This window comes from Coptis chinensis, chromosome 5 (assembly GCF_015680905.1).
Source record: "Coptis chinensis isolate HL-2020 chromosome 5, ASM1568090v1, whole genome shotgun sequence".
Taxonomy (NCBI): domain Eukaryota; kingdom Viridiplantae; phylum Streptophyta; class Magnoliopsida; order Ranunculales; family Ranunculaceae; genus Coptis; species Coptis chinensis.
The window spans coordinates 53,455,084-53,469,341 of NC_141460.1; the positions used below are offsets into that span (position 1 = coordinate 53,455,084).

The window sequence follows — 14,258 nt, forward strand, 5'->3', positions numbered from 1 at the left end:
AGTTACCTGCTTCAAAAGAAAAGAAAAAGAAGAATAGAAAAATGTTTCCAAAAATCAAAAGAAATATCAAAGTTATAATTTCCCCAAAATCAAATCAAAAGGGAATACAAAAGCTTAAAAAAGGCAAGTATGGAAACCTATGTTAGAAGTAGGAAAGAAAATAAGGATTTCTCTAGTATAAATATCTCGAAGACCTTATTCTCTCATAATTATCATTTTTGAATTTACCATTCCAATTTCTTCTACACTACCACCTATGCCCCATAAAACCTAATAAAGACATCTAGCTCAATTAGGAGTAGGGTGGTATGATAATAAGTAGTAGATGTGAATTCTCGACCTCTACTCCTCTGACTGTCATTGAGTATGTGAGGAAATGTGTCCCCATTGCACACTGGAGTTAGCAAAACTTGAGTAGAAAAATAAGAGAGAAATTGTGTTTCGACACATACCTATGAAAACCTACTTAAGGACGCTATCCAAAGGACCCAAAATGGCCCTGCCCGTACATTTCATTGTAAAGCACTACATGCATGCTCATATGTAGATATTTTGATTATTGTATGTATATTAACTTGAATTTCGAAAGAATTATTTCTTGTTTCCCGTACTAGTGAGATATATAGATATCAGAGATTAATTAAGAAAACAAGCCTTTGTTACCGAGTCGTTGTAGTATAAATGAAGTTTGTGAGTATCTTCTCTGGAAAACTCTCACGAGGCTATAACTCATCTACTAGGGAATTCCTATTGGTTTAAGGCCGTGTTGTATACGGTAAATGCAACCGCACTCTGCGAAATGAGACTTAGCTTAGGACAACACATTTTTGGCCACTTATCATTTTAATGTCTCTTCCTTGCTTGAGGACAAGCAAAGTGCTGTTTGGGGGTGGTGTGATAAGCACCCAAAACTGTAATATTAAACCCCAAGAGACATAACATTTTGGTCAATTATGTGTTTAATAATCATGAAATAATTATATTTTCGTACTTTTGCAGGTTTTCGTAGTTAACATGAATATGATGATAAAACATGCATCGAAGTATGGGAATACTGGAATACTTGAAGTCTTCCCACTAAACCCAAGTGAAACCTAACAAAGCTTGACTAGAGCCGAAGATTCCAAAGGGACAAAACCAGAGCAGAACGGGTCCATATGAAAAGGAGCAGCAAACTTCTGAAGCTCACATCTTTCAAACCTAGACGCCGATTTCGGCTAGTAAACTACCAGAGCAACCAGGGCGACAAACTCTACGCAAAGACAAAAAGTTGTAAAAATGCCTAAATCGGTGCCGCCACTGGACACACCACATTGACCCACTCTACGAGCCCAAAAGGCATGACGAGTAAGTATATGCAGGTGGCAAGTGATGGTCACAATTGTGTGCTACCTTGCAAGAAGAAAGGGACGAATCAATTCAATGTTTGAATTGATTTGAAGAAAACAACAAAACATAAAGTTGGTTTATTATGCCACAAAAAGAAAAAAACCAAATTAAAACATATAAAGACAAAACTTTGTATTTCAAAGTTTTGAAAGTATCAATCTGAATAGGAACAAAATAATTAATAGGGAAGGGCTTCACGAGAGGGACCAAGCTATATATATGAGAAGGGGTCTTCAGTTTTGAGTTGGCCAGTTTTTAGTTTTTAGTTTAGACTATAGTCTGTACCTTTCATTCCAGTACATAGTTTCCTTTCCAATAGCTTTCCCTTCCAGTAGCTTCAGTACTGTAAGTCTTCTTTCTAAATAAAAGTCATTTCTTTTCAAGTTTAATTTATGTTCTACATTTACTTATTTATTGTATACAGCAAGTTCAATTATTCTTCCAATGACCATGAGCTAAACCCCCGCCCCCCTCAGGGTGAGGGTTATAATGCTCGTGTGAGGATTCGGATTGACACTTTAATATTCCAGAATCACTACTTAGGAATTAGGTGTAGATTATATATCCAGTCCTAAAATGATTGAGACTGTACAATTTTGGAGTGTTAATGATCCAGAACAGTCTTGCGAGAGACCCAAAATGTCTCGTGCGAGACTCTATGGTGTCAGACAGCTCTCTGACTTGTCCAGCTGATGTAAAATCAAACCAGGAGCTGAAATGATATTCCAGAGATGAAATATTGGTTCAACTCCTTATGCTAGTAAGATGAGCTCAGAGATGCGTGCATCTCGCTAGGGATCGATACTCAACGCCGTCTCGGGTTTGTCTATGAACTCGAGACGGATTAGAGCTGTAGTGATGCGGTATTATAACTGTGGAAACTGATTCTTGCATGAGTACGGTTAACCTTTTCCCCTATTTCTCTATCTCTGTTTATTTACGTAGAAATCAATCGTTATTATTTTACGTTAATTGCATACCGTTAATTTACTTAAACCAACTAAAGAACCTAAAATCCTACTCACTAAAAGTTGTAAATCCAGTTGTAAACCTTGCTAAAGTTGTAAGGTATGGACGATCTCTTACTCAACCTATCCTACCAAACCCACGTAAGTAAGGTAACTTGACTAAATGGACAACTAACGGACTTTGGACTTTGGACTTCGGACTGTGGGCTTCGAACCTTAAGTAAAAACTAAAATGTGAAATAAACGTTTATCACAATTGTAGAGTAAGAGCTATGTAATAAAACAATTTGTTAAGTCTTACATGTATTTTTTTGTATGTATTATGTTTTTGAACTTATAGGATGTAAATTGTTATGTACTTTTGTTTTTGGATGGTGTTGTACATCTTACTTTTTTGTAAAAGTCAAAAGCAGGTATGACGTGGAGATATGATTTAATATTGAAATTACAGAGGAGGCTCTGTCAAAATTTTGGATGGTGTTGTATATCTTAGTTTGTTATATGTATTATGTTTTTGGATGGTGTTTTATAGGTATAACATAGAGATATGATTTAATGTTGAAATTACAGAGGAGGTTTTGTCAAAATTTTGGATAGTGTTTTACATTTTAGTTTGTTGTATGTATTATGTTTTTGGATGGTGCTTTACAAGTATAACATGGACATATAATTTAATGTTGAAATTACAGAGGAGGCTCTGTCAAAATTTTGGATGGTGTTGTACATGTTAGTTTGTTGTATGCATTATGTTTTTGGATAGTGTTTTACAGGTATAATGTGGAGATATGATTTCATGTTGAAATTACATATGAGACTATAAAAAAAAAATTAGAAATGGAGAAGAAACGAGGTTGATGTACAACTAATTTGATTTTAGTCTTATTAATGTCTTGTGATGTTTGGTTGTTGTTACAATTACGTTAACATTAGACTTATTTTATTAATATGTTTTTTGGCATTCTTAAATTTGTGTTATCATATGACAATTTAATTGGTGGAACTTTTAAGTATATTGTTCTAACATAGTTTGGAAACTATGTCAGAAAATAGAATATTTTGAAAGGCTACTTGAATTATAGATTATTCATGACAGTCCAGAAAAAAAAAACAGAGAAGTAATGATGTGAAATCCATTTGAATTTTTTCATTTACTGATAAAAAATATTAAATTTATAGCCACAAAATGGTGGCCAGACTACCGGTACAATGACCACATTAGTAATTGCTTAGACTGTTAAAGGGATTTGGGACATGATAAAATAAAAATTTCTCATTATGTAAAGCTGGGTTTAATTATGTCAAAGTGGCACTCAATTTGGACTTATGATTGTTTTCCTAACTTCAAAGCGTTTGAGTAATAGGGTTACATGGTTTGACTAATTTTAGTAGAACATAATATTTCAATCTTTTAACTAAATATGGTTACGTGATTTGCCTAATCTTTTATCTGAACATTTTGAATTTTTTTTCAAAGTCTTCAAATTTTAGTCCAAGTGTGGTGCTCATTTTTTTTTAGAAGAAAATTTATAATTAAATAATGATTAATTATCGAGTGAGATTTTTATAATTAAATTAAAGAATATAATTTATAATTGGGGAGGGATAGACCCACTCCTATTATAGCCACTCCCGAGCTACTCCATCGACTTACAAATTGAATTAAGACCTCATTTTCTATGGATATGATCTTCTCACAATGGATAGCATGCTCACAAAATTTCATCCTTTTTGGATATGTCCAACCTGGCAAAAACTAGTGTTTAATTTTGAATATTTATCTAATGGTCCAAAATTTTCCGATTTCATAATAACATTTGATTATGTTAGACATATTTGAATGAGCCGAAATTTAGTGGGCATGCTATTCATGGTGGGGAGATCATATCTATAAAATATCAACCCTTAATTCAACTTGTATGATGAGATATGGTTTTGTGAGTTTTGGGAGTGCCTCTATCCCTCCCCTTTATCAAGGGGCGCGGTATTCACACCCCACTTTATGGGATTGGCACCTTTTGCCAAAAAGTAGAACAATAATGGTTATTCCTTATATGTCCTTTTACACTCCACATGCCCGATAGTCCTACTACATCGGGTTGCCACGAGATCGCACAATCCACGACATCGGGTTGCCGCGAGATCCCATATCCTCTGCAGAGAGTTTCCATGAAGGATTTTTTTGTGTTTTTTTTCCACTTTAAATTTTACGTATTGAACATACACGACATATGGATACCTTATTTTCTTCTTTAGAGCTTCTTTATACTCTCCAAGAACAACACCAAACCCATGAAAAAAAAGGTACAATCGAGGCATGACTTTGCTATCTCGTGACAAATATTTTTGTATGTTATAAGAAAAACTTGTGAGCAAATTAATGAAAATTAATAAAGAAGAGTTTTGATAATTAACACAAGCAAATACTCCATTTTAGTGAACGCAACCAGCTCGCGGCAACTAACTTTTTTTACGATGGCTATTAAAAAAAATTTAAAATAAAAAAGGACCCACAACAACAAACTTCCGTGGGATATGGGATCTTGCGGCAACCCGATGCCATGGATTGTGCAATCTCGCAGCAACTTCTTGCCATGGGTGTTTTTTTATGTGATTAATGGAGGGGTTCCAATACCTTGGAATTGGTCAAAGGGGTGCCAATCCTATAAAGTGGGGTGTCAATATCGTGACCCTATATCAAATACCATTAATACTGAGTAGTTGAGAATGCTCCTAGGAGTCCATGTCAGCCCCCTTTTTACTCTAATGTGGGCATAACTACTACATAAAAGCTCATTAACCACTGTTATATACAGTGGTAAAAACCCTTTAACCACTGTTTCTAAACCGTGGTATCACCGGGTGGCAAATACTTCTAGCAAAACCGTGGTATTAAAGTGCCTTATTTACCACGGTTTAAGAACAAACCGCGGGTATTATATTTTCAAAACCGTGGTTAATAATCTATATGATGTGCTATTTCTGATGCAAATCGTGGGTTATATTAGTCTTCTTATACCACTTTGTTCTTGCAAAACCGTGGTATATAGTATATGTTTTTTTTAAATAAATAAAATTAAACCTCATTTAATTCAATAATCCACCACCGATTAACAAACAACCTCCTGCAAAATAGATTTTGAGCCCATTTTCCATCTTGTTCAATTTTGAACATTGTACATTCAACTTAAAAAGTAAAACATAGGGCAACTAACGAGAAAGAAAATAATTAATTGACATCTACCAAGCATGAAATACCATTGTAGACTAATATTTCAAATTATTTCAAGTACAATAAGAAAATAACCTTTCAAATCTACGTGTTCCAGCTTGTACAAATTCAAATAGTAATCTAATTGATTATGCTAATAATCTGGTCATTCAATTTGTGCAAGAATTGTCATCCCTTGTTGAGCATTCACCTGCAACAATAAACAAATGCTAAGATTCTGTGTATATACATGTATTCCTAGAGCTAGTTTCAAGTTGATTTCAGTTGTTCTTGTGGAAATAAAATGTGTAAGTTAAGGGAAAGAAAACAGTCCAAACCTAAATAAAGGGGTTCAATACATGTACCCTTTTGCCCATCATAAGTTTTCAATTTTCATAATAATGTGAAAGAGAGGATCTAAGATATTAATAGTGAATTAAGACTAGAAATACAAATTAAATAGTGGGTTTCTTGAAAGTATATAAGTCACGAGAAAGTAAAAACCAATAATATTAATAATTTAAAGAATTAATTAAGAAAAATCAGAATGAACCTTTTGCCCTCTCCAAGCTTTTTGAGGAAATTAGTGAGTGGCTTTACATATTCATTAGTAATGCTATTTGTATCACACCTAATGAACTCCCCGAACCAGTTAAGTCTATAGCATCAACTTTGAATCCTCCTTCCTCTAAATGTGTTATGGTTTTGTACCAACACCAAGCACCAAAGCCTCCTCCATGTACAAGGACAAAATGGTTGGTCTCCAGTTCTTTAATCTTCATTTCCTGTTTCAAAAAAAACAAAAAAAAATAAAAATAAGAGTGAGAAATTAATTGTCATAAATGCTTCACCACTGCAGCATGTACAAGGCGATCAGAATAGACGATAAGCTTTTATTACGGCCACATATAACCACGACTTGGCCAATTGGATGCCCCATCGATTCATTGAATAGTGCATCTCCTAGAGCCTTGGCAGTTTTCTTAACAGGACCCATCCCTTCACCGCCTCCCATTAGCAGAACTGCAGGAAGTTTTGGATCCATCTCTAGCTCGTCTCTTAACTGATCCTGTTCGATAAAATTGAGTTGGAATACATTGCTGTTGTTAGTTATAAGAAACCAGGTTATATACTAATACATTACTGTCAAAACCAACCTTCGAGATTATTGCGCAACAAAAAGAAGGCCCGATGGGCAAGCCAAATACTTTCGAATCGAGAAGACTCTAGGCCATCTAATAAAGCCCTCTTGGCTACCTCCTCCGAGGGGCAATAGCATCTCGTCACACCAATGTTGAACCTGGATAGAAATGTTTCTTTATTGACCGACTCCACCGGCAAAAAATAAAGGGGACAAAAATGAAACTTGAAATTAATATAACCAACCATGTGCGTGGCGGTATTAAGGTCTGCAGAATGATCAGAACAAAGACTGGTTTCTTCCAAGGCCACCGCCACTTGAGCACCCACAAAGTTGCATGAGAGGATGAACACTAATGATAATGTCCGGGCTTGTACTCCATCGGACCGGCCTCCAACTCTCTTCGATTTGCACAATAACAAAATGTTAAAAATGAGAAAAGAGCATACTTGAAAACACAATTAAGATTCAAATAGATTGACGTTAAACTTCTGCAGTCTTTCTAACAACTAAAAAGCAAGGTCAATAATCAAAGTGTGAGGCGTAAACCTTTATTCGGATGGTTGAGTGAACTGGTACCCAACAAGATATTCAAGGTTCTCTTTGGGGATCAAAAGCGGTTTTTCTTTGTGGCACTATCTCTTCTTAGAGAAGGTTAATTTCTTTAACGCAAAAGTCATAATAGAACTAGGACCAGGAGTGATATCTATCACCTTGCCACACTCACTCAAATTTGGCTCAAAAGTTGACCAAGGGATCCCAGTCCCGCGATTGTATCATCGCATCATACTTCCTACCGTAAGACTTTTGAGCAACTCCATCGAATCTTATAGTCAAGAATCTCATCTCCCCCTAAACTCTTGACTAAATCGATATTCCTTGCCCCACAAGTAGTTTAACATCGCGATTTCCAAGTTTTGCCAACTGGACATCATAATGACCCACTCCACCGAGGCGGTTAATAAGAATGTTTGTTTGTTTGCCACTCCCATCAAGCTTGATACCAAAGAGATTTAGTGAGAGCACGGAGTGCCGTTAGACCAAAACAGGTAATCCGGCAGACTTTCAAATGGTACTTTTGGAGGCCTCTTAACGCCAAGCTTCCCCGGCTACTGGCCAATTCCGCCCACCCACCTCCACTCTTCATCCAAATTTAAAACAAACAAGTGTGGCGGGATAAAACTTATTCTTGAAGATTTAATTTGATACAACTCAAATCATCTTCAAATATAGTATGTCTCAATTACCCCGTTAAGGATAATTTTACGAACATTTCGATTCAGATTCTCATGGAACTATATCAAATCAAAAGACAAACCATTTAACAAAGAGATTCAATCAATCAAAACAATGCCATAAAATTTGCTTCTACAGGAGAAAGTATCCGATGCATAACATAGTAAGGTAAATAAAATGATTTTAATGGACAAGCTATGAGTGACAGTCAAAACTTAATGAGAAAGCTTTATTCTAATACAACTCAAAGTCATTGGTATGTTCCAGGTTCGAACTTGAAGAGGGATACCGTATATACCCAAACAAAAAGAGAAATCTTTTAAGAAAGAGATCCAATAAATCAAACTATAGCCATAAATTTGAATATACAAGAGAAGAGACCCCTCGACACAAATCAAACTAAGGTAAGTAAAAGTGTAAAAAAAGGTTAATACTTGTTGGTTATACCCTACAATCTTGAAATGTCAAAATATCAATTATCTGTTGTACCAACATTTTTAGAGGAAAGTAAAACAAACTCTGATAATATTGTGTATTGTCTCAAGTCTTATATTGCCAGCCAAACTCTTATCGCCTAAACTCTTATCATACTTTGACCAGGATCGCACTTATTCAGGAAGACTCCATGAACAGCCACAAGACCAAAGTGAAAGACTACAATTATTCACTAATACCTCGGGGAGGGGTGAATACACATTCTGCACTGATCACATAGTTATACACCAAACTTCATATGCTCATACCACCAGCAGAATTACGTGGCAAAGAGGAGAAATTGTCATATAATTACCCGAAATCGAAACTTAACTGTCTTTCATGTCAATCCATTTAAAGACAATATGAAGTTGTAGAATTTTGCATCAATGAGAAGAGGACATACTTAGCGTAAAAGGCAGCTAGTGCAGCAAGATAGGCACAATGAATCCAACAAGGTGAAGTGCTATGAAATGCAACCTTCCAAAGCTGAACATGTTTCACCATGAACTTGTATTGGCTCTCCATGTCATTCAATGGCTAGCCAGTGTACTCTTTCCATACATCTTTCACAAATATCATCTGCATGCAAGCAAAACAAAACAAGAATTATAAAAACTGACCTGGAGCTTGAAAGAACAAAAAACAAAACGCGGGAATTAAAAATTAGAAAAGAATGATTTTTTCCTGATTAAAAAGAGCAAAATCAAAAAATTCAAACCCAAACCTAACAACAGATCAACCCTAATGCAATGAATGATTTTAATTTCAGAGAACAAAACCTTGAGAAAAAAAAATGAGAAGAACAAAACCCCAATAAATTGAATGGGATTTGATATTGAACATAAAATTACTAATTACCTCGAACCTCGAAAGTCTCGATCCAAGATGATTAAGGATGGCTGCAACCCATAGCGATGCAAGTAGATTAAGGAAGAGAGGGAGATGTATCTCAAACAAATTTAGAGAACTTTGTTGGTCCTTATCGATTCAAGGCCAGGAAATTCTTAGCAAAGGTTGCCCAATCTCAAATTCCTAAAGTTTTTTTTTTTTTTTTTTTTTTTTTTTATAATAATTTCTTAAGAGAAAAGTGGCTACTATTGCATGATGACTACTTTATCCACGGTAGGGCTATTTTTTGCAAAACATTTGCCACCTTTTCTTAGAAACAGTAGGGTATATGAATATCAAAAATCGAAATTAGTCGATATTGGTAGTAAAACAGACCGATGGTATTTGGCTTGTACCAAAATTAGAAAAACCATATGTACCGTGGTAAGTGACTACTAGCCACCCTTATTAGAGAAACAGTGGTATATGCCATTTGACCAACCGTGGCTAATGTGTATTTCTGTAGTAGCGCACGTCATTGTTCGGCATAGAAAGTTGAAATCCACGCCCTTTTCTTTTCAATTGTTCGCAGTTCGCCTGATAGATAAGGAAAAAAAAACAAAAAAAAACAAAGTCCAAAAGAAAAACTCTCTCCCTCATCTCTCATTGCCATCTAAAAAACAAAATTGTAGAGCTCTCATTGAAGGACGAAGAATGAAGCAATATAATCAACAAAATTTATTTTCACAATTTCCCAGTCCAATGATATGTAAGTTTTTTTCATTTTTCATTTTGTGTTTTTGGGTTTTGAAATCGATTCAATCAAAACTTTTCTTCTTCTAAACAGAAAAAGGAGACCCCCAATCACAATGACAAAGAATCATCGTTCTAGGAAGTTCAATCAAGTTAGCATTTTTTTCCCAATAACCTTCAATTTTGACAAGGTAAAATGCTAATTTTTTTCATAAATGCATAATTTCATGTTGCCATGGCATTAAAGTGGCTAAATGGATTATATAAAGCAGCTTCATTTTGGTTTCTTTTTCTTTTCTTTTTCAGGTATACTCCCCTAAATAAGAGTGAGTTGCTGGAGGCATTTACCAAACAAACTATTGATTCATGTGAGCACAAGACACAATATATCAAATATTCTTAATTTGTTTAATGACATGAAGGCATTAATTGATGTCGATCTAAATTTCTCTTTTTGGTTATCCAAGTCCGTTAATTAGATTTTTGATTAAGTTTATAGTTCCTCTTCTAATTTATCTCATGTTACTCGAGTTGGATAACCCATATTGATTGCAGAAGGTATGGATTCTGTAGCAGAAGCTGAAGGCTATATATTAGAAAGCCTTAGTAGGTAACTTCAATTTCTTAAACTGGCCTAATGGTCATCCTTGAGAATTGTGAATCTTATTTTATAGAGAATATTTTATCTAAAGTCATGTACGTGTAGTGATTGCAACATTAGGAGGAGAGCATGAAGCTGCTTTTAATGCTAATAACTAGCGAAATCTTTATTCAGGGTTCACATTATGGTTATCACCATCCAAAACTACTGGTAAGGTTTCTTTCTTTCCTATCATTTATTTCAGTGTGATGAGCTCCAAACAGAAGTAATAATGATGTTTTTTTTGTTGAGGTGTAATTGAAAAGAGTAAGGTTAAAACCGACTTGATTGTTTGAGTATGAATGTGATTCCTCAGCACCCAGAAGTGTGTGTGCATAGCTTCTCAAAACAAATACAAGAAGAGAGAAGTTGACACTGAAAACACACCATTGGGTGGTGACTGGTGAGTGAAATTGAACTCATGTATATGGATAGTGCCTTTTCCTATAGTCTACCACAAGTAGTTTCACTTCCATTTTCTTAAACAAACTTCACTCAAAGTTTGTTAGGCTTTTGATAAGCACCCAAAACTGTAATATTAAACCCTGAGAGACATAGCATTTTGGTAAATTATGTATTTCATAATCATGAAATAATTATATTTTTGTACTTTTGCAGGTTTTCATAGTTAATGTGAATATGATGATAAAACATGCATCGAAGTACGAGAATACTGGAATACTTGAAGTCTTCCGACTTAGCCCCAGTGAAGCCCAATAAAGCCTGACTAGAGCCAAAGATTCCAAAGAAACAAAACCAGTGCAGAACGGGTCCACATGAAAAGGAGCAGCAAACTTCCAAAGCTCACATCTTTCAAACCTGGACACCGACTTCGGCTAGTGAACTGCTAGAGCAACCAGGGCGATGAACTCTACGCAAAGACAGAAAGTTGTAAAAATGCCAAAATCGACACCGCCATTAGAGACACCATGTGGACCCACTCTGCGGGCCCAAAAGGCATGACGAGTCAGCATAGGTAGGTGGCAAGTGATGGTCACAATTTTGTGCCACATTGCAAAAGGAAAAGACGTATCAATTCAATGTTTGAATTGATTTGAAGAAAATAATGAAACATAAAGTTTGGTTTATATGGGACAAAAAGACAAAAACCAAATTAAAACATATAAAGACAAAACTTTGTATTTCAAAGTTTTGAAGGTATCAATATGAATAGGAACAAAACAATTAATAAGGAAGGGCTTCACAAGAGGGACCAAGCTATATATATGAGAAGGGGTCTTCAGTTTTGAGTTGGCGAGTTTTTAGTTGTTAGTTTTTAATTTATACTATACTCTGTAGCTTCCATTCCAGTACGTAGTTTACTTAACAATAGCTTTCCCTTCTAGTAGCTTCAGTACTATAAGTCTTCTTTCTTAATAAAAGTCATTTCTTTTCAAGTTTAATTTATGTTCTGCATTTACTTATTTATTGTATACAACAAGTTTAATTATTCATCCAATGACCATGAGCTTTTAGTTATGCTGGTCGTGTGAGGATCTGGATTTACACTTTAATGTTTTAGAATCACTACTTAGGAATTAGGTGTAGATTATACATCCGGTCCCAAAATGATTGAAACTGTATAAGTTTGGTGTGCGGATGCTCTAGAACAGTCTCGCGAGAGACCCAAAATGTCTAGCACGAGACTCTATGGTGTCAAGCAGCTTTTTGACTTGTCCAGCTGATGTAGAATCAAACCAAGAGCCGAAATGATATTCCAGAGATGGAATATTAGTCCAACTCTTTATGCTAGTGAGATGAGCTTAGAGATGCATGCATCTCGCTAGGGATCGATACTCGACGTCGTCTCGAGTTTGTCTATGAATTCGAGACGGATTAGAGCTGTAGTGCTGTGGTATTATAACTGTTGAAACTGATTCTTACATGAGTACGGTTAACCCTTTCCCCTATTTCTCTATCTCTGTTTATTTACGTAGATATCAATCGTTATTATTTTACGTTATTTGCATACCGTTAATTTACTTAAACCAACTAAATAACCTAAAATCCTACTCACTAAAAGTTATAAATCCAGTTGTAAACCTTGTCGAGCCCTAAGGTATGGACGATCCCTTACTCAACCTATCCTACCAAACCCATGTGAGTAAGATAACTTGACTAAACGGATGACTAACGGACTTTGGACTTGGGACTTGGGACTACGGACTTCGAACTGTGGACTTCGGACTTAAGTAAAATCCAAAACCGAAAATTACGGTTTATTAGCTTTACAAATGAGCAAAGAAGTGTATCCAATCCAAGTTATGCAAAAATAAGTCTTAAATGAGGTCTTCGGGCATTTAAATGAATTTTGATTTCCATGCCACTTGAACCTTTTTTGTCTATTTTCTCAATACTGTTGGTTTTTATTTTATTTTTTGAGCTTTACAAAGTTTAATTGATGAGATAAATTGAGTTTTCTTTTTCTTTTTAGGATATACTCCATGAGTGGGATAGTTGTGTATCACATTGATACAAACCGTGAGAACTATGAAATTGGTTTATGAAAGTTGCTCATCACATTGATTTTAAAAGTGTATATATATATATTTTTTTAAGGTAAAAATTCTTATAAGCATATAGTGTTGTGATTGTGGAAAATATGGTTGGTAACCGACTCTCCACGATAAAATGAGTGGAGAAACAAAATAATGTGGTGAATGTTCTTATGAAAAGAATATTTTTTTCACAAAAGAATGATATTTTAAATTATTTTTTCACAATATTGTTGCTATCAATGACTCTCTTAAGACTTGAGAGTTATCGGCATTCAATTTTTTTATATGACCATTGATAATTACAAATTTATGTAAACGAACTATCTATGCGTAAACACAAATAATCAATTAACTAAACAAATGCTTAGATCAATATTCATACTCTCCAAAAATAATGAAGTAATATAAAGAGTACGGATTTGTTCCACTCCTAAACTACCAAGACATAAAAGAATTCAACAAATCAAACACAAGAAAACAATGGCGAGAGCAATAATTATGGATGTGAATTTATACTACAAGATAATACTATCAATTGATCTTATAGTAATATTAACTAAAGTAATTATTTATAGATTAATCAAATATAGAGAACATTAGAGAGAGATTGAAATCCACTTTTAATTTCTTAGCATGTTAGCATAGATTTGTATAGAAAACCCTAGTCTAGATATTCTCACTGCACACAAGGTTAAAATATAAAGATTAGACCTTTAATGATCCCTAATTACTTTATATTATCTCTAGTCATAAACTAATTAGCATGAGAGAAAGTTTATTCCCATTCTTATGGCAAACTCACTATTATCTAGTTTAGGTTAAACTTTTCTTATCTCTAAGTCAAGAAAAACCTAAACTTAAAACCCTAAACAACAAATCTATACTAACAAATCAAGTCCTCTCAAAGCTTCATTCGAACTCCCTCTAATGGGAGTTTAGCTATGAATTATGGGACTATCATGGACATAATAATAGAAAGAAGACATAATGTAAAGAAGAAGTACTTGAATTAAATAAACTAAAGCTTTTATTGAAAGGTTCTAATGGAGGCTAAAAACTAAATCTAAACTAAACTAAAGAGGGAGAGAGAGATAACTAAATTATTCTAACTAATGGAAGG

General features: G+C 34.6%; 2 pseudogenes across 1 annotated transcript; both read right to left on the reverse strand.

The window, feature by feature from the left end:
* Nucleotides 1-6,217: 6,217 nt before the first annotated feature.
* Nucleotides 6,218-9,472, reverse strand: LOC147497929 (putative monogalactosyldiacylglycerol synthase 3, chloroplastic; annotated as a pseudogene). Its single transcript, XR_015194167.1, has 5 exons — nt 9,278-9,472; nt 8,823-8,998; nt 6,952-7,107; nt 6,723-6,865; nt 6,218-6,634 (listed from the first exon to the last, which is right to left on the reverse strand). The product of XR_015194167.1 is annotated as a putative monogalactosyldiacylglycerol synthase 3, chloroplastic (transcript).
* On the reverse strand, nt 7,258-8,437 carry LOC147497930 (quinone-oxidoreductase homolog, chloroplastic pseudogene; annotated as a pseudogene).
* Nucleotides 9,473-14,258: the final 4,786 nt, after the last annotated feature.